This window comes from Lycium barbarum, chromosome 5, assembly GCF_019175385.1.
Source record: "Lycium barbarum isolate Lr01 chromosome 5, ASM1917538v2, whole genome shotgun sequence".
NCBI lineage: Eukaryota > Viridiplantae > Streptophyta > Magnoliopsida > Solanales > Solanaceae > Lycium > Lycium barbarum.
Window position 1 is genome coordinate 3,903,799 of NC_083341.1, and position 9,713 is coordinate 3,913,511.

The following is a 9,713-nucleotide window of genomic DNA, read 5'->3' on the forward strand; positions in this document are numbered from 1 at the left end:
GATGGAAAGGCGAAATAAGAAAAATTTATAAACCGATCAACCATCACTCGTATACTTGGAAATGACAAAGTACAAGTATACAAACTTAAACATGAGCTATCCTAAAACAATAAAAACAAACATATGCCGCGTGAGCTGTCCTATCCCCAATAAAAGGACTATGCAGTGTCCTCAATGCATCAAATGTAGTACAAGGGATGAGTAACTCACGATGGACGCCTGACGTATGATGGTGTCTGATCAGCAAGGAGGACCTCCAACGGAGGTATTATCAATGGGAGCGTCGCAGCATCACCCTCCCTCCCGGGTGTCAATATCTCAGGCCCCATAAACGGGGGCAATCGTGTGTCAGCAGGAGGAGCGGTGGATGAACTGGCCTCACCCGCCCTCGGGGGTCGAGATGCCCCCTTGGATTTTCTGCTTGCCTCTAGGGACTGCTACATCGCCACATATGTGTCAATCTCATCCTCAGCGATACTAGCAACCCGGGCAGAAGTACGTGCCTCCTCAATAGTTGGGTCAACCTCCAGCTCCTCATCAAACTCTTCTTCACTTTATTCCTCCTCTTCTTCCTCTTTATCATCAGTGTCTTCTTCCTCCCAGTTGGCTCCACCACCCCTTTTCCCGAAGACATGGCAGGCGCTGTGGGCCCAGTGGAGAATAATGAGGCACCGGAAGGTAGAATGAGTGCACTGAGCTCAATTTCGGGGACCTGTAATACTCGAATGTCCTCCTTGACCTTATCTAGGTCCGCCCGAATGGCCGAAAGGCCGCCTACACTGCCCCCCTCAATCTGCTCCAACCGACGATCAATGCGGCGAACATGCTCCTTAATGTTGTCCTGCTCCGTCTTAATATCTGTGATCGCCTAAGTGTAGGGTGCCATGGCTGCCTCAATAGCCTCTTTCACAAAATTTGGAAGCCTCTCAACCAACAAATTAACTTTAGCATCTGCTGCCCGGAGTACTCGCATACCCTCGATAGACACTCGACGGGCTGTTGTGGTAGATGGCAGAACCGTGGCAGTGGGAACTGAAGTGGAAGAACTTGGAGGGTCAGACATCGGTACTTGAGAGGCAGTAGTGGGAGCTGTCTCCTCATCATCGGTGGCCAAATCTTCGGGCTCAAGAATATGAGCATCAAGTGTTGTTCCCGAAGCTCTGGGCTCTGTGCTCACCCGCTTTCGCTTCCTAGTCCCCGGTTCTAATTTAGTGTAATCAACCGTATGATCAGCCAGTAAATTCCTATCCACCCGAGGAATGTCACGAACCTCTTTCCGGCGGCATAATGTAGTGATCAAACAAGGGAAAATGAGCGATGTGTTCTTTTGAGTGGACCTATTCTTGATCTCGTCTCGGATAATTACCCCCACACCGACAAGGTACCCGGACATGAGTGAAGCTATGAGAATACATTTGGCAATAGGTATGTCAGTGCTATGATTGGAAGGACTCCCCCGCGATGATACTAAGGATAACCAAAACTTGGCCTCGCGGTTGAAAGTGTTCTTTTCAATCGGGACAGACGGATCCAGCCATGGTGGAGTCCCTGAGGTAATCACTGAAGCTACCCACTCGCGTTGCTTCTCCAGGTTTTCCATCTTCAATTCATATTCAGAACTAGCCGGAGGCCAACCTTCAACAGGGTCTGTTTCGCTGCGCTACTCATACAGGATCGATGTTATGGTATCGGCGGCACAATCAATCTCCTTCCCCCGAACCGGAACCCAACAGAGGTGCTCCAAGTTTTTCTTTGGTGTGCGGCGCGTTCTCTTTTCATTCAATGTAGTCGCATAAGCTGCGTAGAATTCCATTACCAGGGCCGGGTAGTATTCAGCAGGTTGCATGAAATAGGTCTATCTCAAGGCCTCAAGCTTGCGAATGATGCCCGGGCATTGATCTTGCAGCCCCTGTAGAGTGACCCTCTTTTCGACAATGAGGCCCCGGACTGGATTCCCATCATGTTTAATTGTATTCCAGGTTTTATACAGCTCCCTGGATCCAGGCACGGTGAGCCATTGCTCCATTGCTTCCCTTCGTTGACCTCTGGTGATGACATCCTCGGGCTCAGGAGAGGAAGCCTCATGTGTCCCCTCTTCAGACTGGGGGACGGGATCAGCCGGTGCCTTTTCTTTTCTTCTAGAAGAGGAGGTTTGTCTTGTTGTGCGTCTTCCTCCCCTTTGAGGTTGATTTGATCGAACCATACTGCACAACATACAACGATATACCCATTAATTATGGTGTTCCTTTAGCAACAATAAAGAGGTATATGTTAGGAGAAGAAACAAAAACCAAGTATTTAAGGATGGGTAATGTCGCGGATGATGCTAGAAACTAGTTCTTCACTGTCATCACCTGCTGCAGAATGTGCGATTCGCATGTCAAACATGCGAATCGCGGATGATGCTCGCAGGTGAGACACTTGATTTCATTCTCTTTTTGTTTTTACGCAACCCAGATACACACACTCAAGAACATATTTACGTAACTTTGTTCCTTAAGAGAGCTATCACCCCATCCATCATTGGGAAAGGATATTCACTTACTCGCACCTACGTTCGATGGTTGTTCCTCAAAACAGACAATGACACTTTGTAATCCAAAAGGCATCACGGGTCCTATTTCACAGGTAAGGTGTCATGGGTACTCAAGAATTCCCCGTTTTGGCGAACGATCATATTTTCGCAACATTCAAGCATTCAAAGGGTCATTTAGGCATTTAATCACATGAGTTGCGAGCGAGCCTAAACTAACAATTCTTACAACAACTAGGTACTCAAGAATTCCCCATTTTTCATCAATTCTTAATCAACCCACAAAATCACATAAAATAGATCTATCCAACTAACTAAATACAACGAGTGGTACGGTACTACGGCATGATAATGACATGGAATTGAGCAAGTAGTAAATACCCACTAATTACAGGAGCGAAAAGTCGACATACCTTGAAAGTTAATGAAAGTAGGAAACCTTGAAATCCTTTGTTTTCAGGGGAAAAGAAGTAAATACCAGTCAGGATTTGGGGAGGTGATTAAAGATGATTAGAGTGAAATGGAATTATGGGATGATGTAGGGGAGAAGAAGGAATGGGAGGAGAGAGAATCGTGAAGTTGTAACTGAAGATGAACAGTTACCTTCTTTTATTTTAAACAAAACGTTTCCGCCGGGTCGGGCCGACCCGCGAATTTTCACCTACCTGCACAACATGCGACTTGCATATTCTGTCGCATGTTCAACATGTGAGTCGCATGTTGTGACACTCTGTCGCATCTGCTGACAGAAAGTTGGGTTCACTTTGACTGAATTTTGGCATCTGATGCGAGACGCATATGTACTGGCAGACACCACATGCGACTCGCATGTGGTGTCGCATGTCATGCCTGTTGGAATTTTTCCAATTCTTCCTCTTTGTGCACACTTTATTCCTACACACTTGGACACACATCAAAACATAATAAAAGTAAGAACAATAAACACATGAAATAAAACTTTGGGTTGCCTCCCAAGAAGCACTTGATTTTATGTCGCAGCACGACGTTGGTACCTGTTTAACCCTTTTATGGCTCGTTGAGGATGAAGACCTCGATAATTTTGGCGTCATCCTGAGATCCCCAGTAATATTTTACCCTTTGGCCATTCACTTTGATTTTATTACCACTTGGACAAATCAGTTCAATTGCTCCAGATGGGAACACTTGCGTGATTTCAAACGGACCGGACCATTTGGATTTCAACTTTCCGGGAAACAACCGGAGCCTGGAATTGAACAACAATACGCGATCCCCGATGCTGAAATCTCTTTGCAAGATCTTCTTGTCATGGAAGTGTTTCATACGGGCCTTGTAGAGTGAAGAACTCGCATATGTCTTAAGTCGAAATTCATCGAGTTCGTTAATCTGCTCTAACCTAAAGTTTGATGCTTCACCCCATTCTAGATTCAACTTTTTCAAGGCCCACAATGCCTTATGTTCGAGTTCCACCGGAAGATGACAAGCTTTTCCAAATACCAGTTGATATGGAGACATGCCAATTGGTGTCTTGTAGGCTGTTCGGTATGCCCATAGAGCATCATCCAATTTCCTTGACCAATCAGTCCGGTTAGCATTCACTGTTTTGGAAAGGATGCTCTTAATTTCTCTTTTTGAAACCTCAACTTGGCCACTTGTTTGGGGATGATACGGGGTGGCAACTTTATGATTGACCCCATACTTCTCAAGAAGAGTTTTGAATAATCGATTGCAGAAATGAGATCCCCCATCACTAATGATTGCCCTTGGAGTTCTGAACCTTGAGAAAACATACCTTTTCAAGAATGCAGTGACACTTCTTCCTTCATTGTTGGGGAGTGTGATGGCTTCCACCCATTTAGACACGTAGTCTACTGCTACCAGAATGTACTTGTTACTGTAGGCGCTTACAAATGGACCCATAAAATCAATGCCCCATACATCAAACAATTCGACCTCAAGAATCGGGGTCATCGGTAGCTCATGCCTCCTCGAGATGCCTCCATGCCTTTGACATTGATCACAAGCTTTCACAAAATCATGTGCATCTTTATAGATTGTAGGCCAATAAAAGCCACTTTGCAGAACCTTAGCCGCCGTTCTTGCACTACTATGGTGTCCACCAACCGGTGATGAGTGACAAGCTTCGATGATAGGCATCATTTCTACTTCAGGTATGCACCTCCTTATGATGTTGTCGGCACAAACCCTGAATAGATATGGCTCGTCCCAATAGAATTTCTGGGCATCACTTAAAAACTTCTTCTTTTGGTGGAAATTCAAATCCACCGGCATAATGTCACTTGCATGGAAGTTAGCAAAATCGGCATACCAAAGGATCATGTCATGCGACCCTGCCATTACTTACTCATCCGGAAATGACTCATTGATTTCTAGGCCATCCAATGGATGCCCACCCTCTTCAAGACGAGACAAATGGTCTGCCACTTGATTTTCACACCCCTTTCTATCTTTGACTTCAAAGTCAAACTCTTGCAAGAGAAGGACCCAACGTATCAACCTCGGTTTTGCATCTTTCTATGTCATGAGGTAACGTAAGGCTGCGTGATCAGTGTGAACAATCACATGGGTTCCCAACAAATAAGCCCGGAACTTCTCGAAGGCAAACACAATAGCTAGCAACTCTTGTTCTGTGATAGTGTAATTCATTTGGGCACTGTTCAGAGTCTTGCTTGCGTAGTAAATTGGGTGAAAAATCTTATCACGCTTCTGGCCAAGAACAGCCCCCATGGCAAAGCCACTTGCATCACACATCAGCTCAAAGGGTTGAGACCAGTCCGGGGCAATGATGATAGGAGCCGATGTGAGTCTCTCTTTCAAAACCTCAAATGCCTTCAAACAAGCATCATCAAATACAAACTTCGACTCCTTCTCCAACAACTTGCATAGAGGGTTGGCTATTTTCGAGAAATCCTTGACAAATCTTCTATAAAACCCAGCATGCCCAAGGAAACTACGAACGCCTTTAATGGAAATTGGAGGGGGAAACTTAACAATAACCTCAATTTTGACTTGATCGACTTCAAGCCCCTTTTCCGAAATCTTGTGCCCCAAGACGATGCCTTCTCTAACCATGAAGAGACACTTTTCCCAATTTAGAACCAAATTTGTCTCTTCACATCATTTCAATACTCGGGCAAGATTCTGCAAGCATTCATCAAAGGAGTCCCCAACTACGGAAAAGTCATCCATGAAGATTTCAATGGATTCCTCAACCATATCGGAGAAAATAGACATCATGCAACGTTGGAATGTTGCGGGTGCATTACATAACCCAAACAGAATTCTCTTGAAAGCAAAAGTCCCATAAGGACAAGTGAAGGTAGTTTTATCTTGGTCCTCGGGGGCAATGGTGATTTGGTTGTATCCGGAATAACCGTCAAGGAAGCAATAATAGTCTTTGCCCGCAAGCCAATCGAGCATTTGATCCATGAATGGCATTGGGAAGTGGTCTTTTTTGGTCCACTTATTCAGCTTCCGATAATCCATGCAAACACGCCATCCGGTAACCTTGCGAGTGGGAATCAACTCATTTTTATCATTTGCAACCACGGTGATCCCACCTTTTTTTGGTACACATTGAACCGGACTCACCCATGAGCTATCCGAAATGGGGTACACAACCCCGACATCTAACCACTTGATTATCTCAACTTTTACGACCTCTTGCATGGGGGGGATTTAACCTCCTTTGATGTTCAACGCTTGGCTCACAGTCTTCGTCAAGCTGAATTTTATGTGTACAAATACCGGGTGGAATCCCATGAATATCCGCAATACTCCACCCAATAGCTTTTTTGTATCTTCTCAAGATCACCATCAACCTCTCTTTTTGTTCATCCGTCAACCGGGCAGAAATAATCACATGCAATGTGTTGTTGAGTCCAAGAAACTCATACCTCAAATGTGAAGGAAGAGGTTTGAGTTCCAAAGTAGGAGGCTCAATAATTGAAGGTTTTGCAGGAGGAGTTGCTCGGTTTTCCAAGTCAAGATCGAGTTTCTTTGGATTGAGGTGATAAGACCCCATTCCAATCAGTGCATTGACCATCTCCTCAAATTCTTTTTCGTCATCCCATTCATAATTCATTATCACCGCCACCAACATATCACCTATATGCTCTTGTTCTATGGTTGTCTCCATTGCTTCATCAATTGTGTCAATAACCGACACAACACTCATATCCGCCGGTTGTTTCATTCACTTGCAAATATGGAAAGTGATCTCTTCATCATTCATTCTAAATTTCAGATCACCTCTTTCCACATCCACGAGGGCACGCCCTGTGGCTAAGAATGGTCTTCCCAAGATTATGGGAACTTCAAAGTCAACTTCACAATCCAAGATCACAAAATCGGCCAGAAAAATAAATTTATCCACTCTTACAAGCACATCATAAAGAATACCAATGGGCTTCTTTACGGTTCTATCTGCCATAAGTAATCTCATCGTGGTAGGATGGGGGGTGCCCAATCCCAACTTGTTGAATATAGAAAGTGGCATCAAATTGATGCTTGCTCCAAGATCACATAAAGTTTTAGCAAACTTGTAATTACCGATGGTGCATGGACTTGTGAATGCTCCGAGATCTTTTTTTTTTTGTGCACCAAAGATTTGGTGACGATTGCGCTACAATGATGAGTGCCCCCCAATGTTTCACTGCCAGGGTTTCTTCTTTTGGTCACAAGATCTTTCATGAACTTCGCATAACCGGGCATTTGTTCAAGTGCCTCAACCAATGGAATATTTATTGAGAGCTCCTTTAATCGATCTATGAACTTGAGGAACTTTCCATCTTCCGCTTTCTTTGCTAATCGTTGGGGAAAAGGAGGGGGAGGCCTCATAACGGGCGGTGAAGCCCTTGGTACCTCCTCCGCCGCTTTCTTGCTTTCCGAGGCATCATTAATTTTTGGGAGGTCCTTGTCAGTAATGGGTTCTTCAATACCAGCCCGCTTATCCGTTGGGTTTGCTTCTTCTTCGATAACCATGGGTTCTTCAACCATTTTATCTTCATCACCCAACACATTCTCTTTCACCAACACACTTTCCCCAACTGTTCTGCCACTCCTGGTAGTAATTGCGTTGCATTGGTGATCACCATCGTTCCTTGGGTTTGCAACTGTGTCACTAGGGAGTGTGCCTTTCTGCCTTTGGTTTAGGATTGCAGAGATTTGGCCAAGTTGAGACTCCAATTGTTTAATGGAGGTAGAGTGTGAACTAACAATTTGACCCATGTATTTGACCTCATCTCTTGTCTCCTTGCAGAAGGTGTCGGTGGATTCCACTTTTGTCAATACCCTTGACAACATCTCTTCAATTTTTGAATTAGCGGAGTCACTGTTGGGCGGTTGACCAGCGATTGGTTGATTTCCCTTTGGATGGACGTACAGATTTGTGCTCCGATGATTGTTGTAATTTTTGTTGTAACCCCCTTGATTATTGTCACGATTATCTCTCCAATTAGCGTGACCTTGTTCTTTGTTCCAACCTTGATTCCCTTGACCTTGCCGCCAAGATCCTTGATTCGGACCTTGGTAGTTTGGACGGGAACCCTCCCTTAGATTGTTTACATAGTTCGCTTCCTCATCATACCTTTGGAAACCTTGCTCATCCGGAGGACCCCCTTCACAGGTTTCTACAACGTTCACCTTTTTGCTTCCGCCACCCATGACATGTTTTCAGAAGGTCCATTTGGGTGACCAGTTTTGCCATGGATTCATCTCTCTCTTCCTCCTTCTTGATCATCTCACGAGTGAGCACATGTTTGGAGGAACTTCCTCCACCCACTTCCAAATCTCTAGTGTGCCATGCTTCATTAGTCTCAGTCAATTTATCCAACAATTCACAAACGGTGGCATAAGAGTTATCCATAATAGACCCCTCTGCAATGTTGTTCACCACTGATTTGTTGACCAAGTATAGAGATCTATAAAATGTTTGTAAAAGCACACCATCGGGAAACCCATGCTTGGGACAGCTTTTGACTTTCTTCTTAAAACGAGTCCAAGTTTCATGGAGAGCCTCATCAGGAAGTTGACAAAAGTTGTTGATTTCGTCATGGAGTTGTAACATCCGCGATGGAGGGAAGAACTTCTTGAGGAATGCTTCAGTCAGTTTCTCCCAAGTAGTAATGGATCCGGAAGGAAGATCATCTAACCAAGTTGTGGCTTCCTCCGTTAGAGAGTACGGGAAGAGCCGTAGCCTAACTGCTTCCATTGAGACGCCCGGATGCACATTGGTAGAACAGACCCCAAGAAAATTCCTAAGGTTCCTATTCGGGTCTTCTTTGGGTAGACCACCGAACAGGCCCTTAGTGTTGAGCAGGTGCAGCATTGTGTTTGTTATAAGGAAACTCGAGTTTCCAATCAAAGGTGGGGGCTGAATTGCAGCGGCATACCCTGCCCCCGCAGCTTCTTCACCAACTGCTCTTGGTGGATTTTGGACAGGGATACCATCCTCATCCATATTTCCTGCGCAACAAACAACAACAACACAAAATAAGAAATGAAAATAAAGGCTAAAAGTAAAGTTTTACACTAGTTAGTAATTTTCTAGACCGTATTCCCCGACAACGGCGCCAAAATTTGATACGCCCAAATTACACCTTTATTATCAGGAGTAAGCGGTCGTTGTCAAATATAGAACCCAACAAGGTTGGGGTCGAATCCCAGAGAATACGATGAAGAAGAATACTTAATAAGTGTAATACCCGACTGTTAGTCTATATTTTCAGGGAAAGGGAATTACAATAAAAGTTTGATTGTAGTTTGTTCATTAAAAATTGCGAATGATTATAGAATGTAAACAATTGGTAAATGGGACTAAGGTTGTGGTTCAAATGGAAAGTAATACAATTGGGTATCAATTCAACTTATTTATATGCCTAGGTGCGTTAAGCCAAGGGTTACGTGATTCTTGCCAAAGGTTTTCCAACCAAATCAGCAAATTTCATCCTAGGCTTTTCCAAGCCCTAGAATGTTTCCTTTAAGAGAACACCCATGTAGCCTCAACTAGCTTTCCTATTCCTAGCTCAGGCTATTAGATGGATTTAATGACCCAAATTGTTGCTATTAACTCTTTTCCTAACCTCTACTTTCTTTTCCAAGCAAAGTAATGGTATTAAGGCACAAGTAATGTTGTACACCATCACAAGACATTAATGCTTGAAGAGTTAATAGAAAACAC

The 9,713-nt window shown here is 44.2% G+C and overlaps 1 pseudogene; it reads right to left on the reverse strand.

Annotated features, from left to right (window-relative positions):
• Nucleotides 1–3,559: 3,559 nt before the first annotated feature.
• On the reverse strand, nucleotides 3,560–8,993 carry LOC132642131 (uncharacterized; annotated as a pseudogene).
• Between the last annotated feature and the right edge of the window lie 720 nt (nucleotides 8,994–9,713).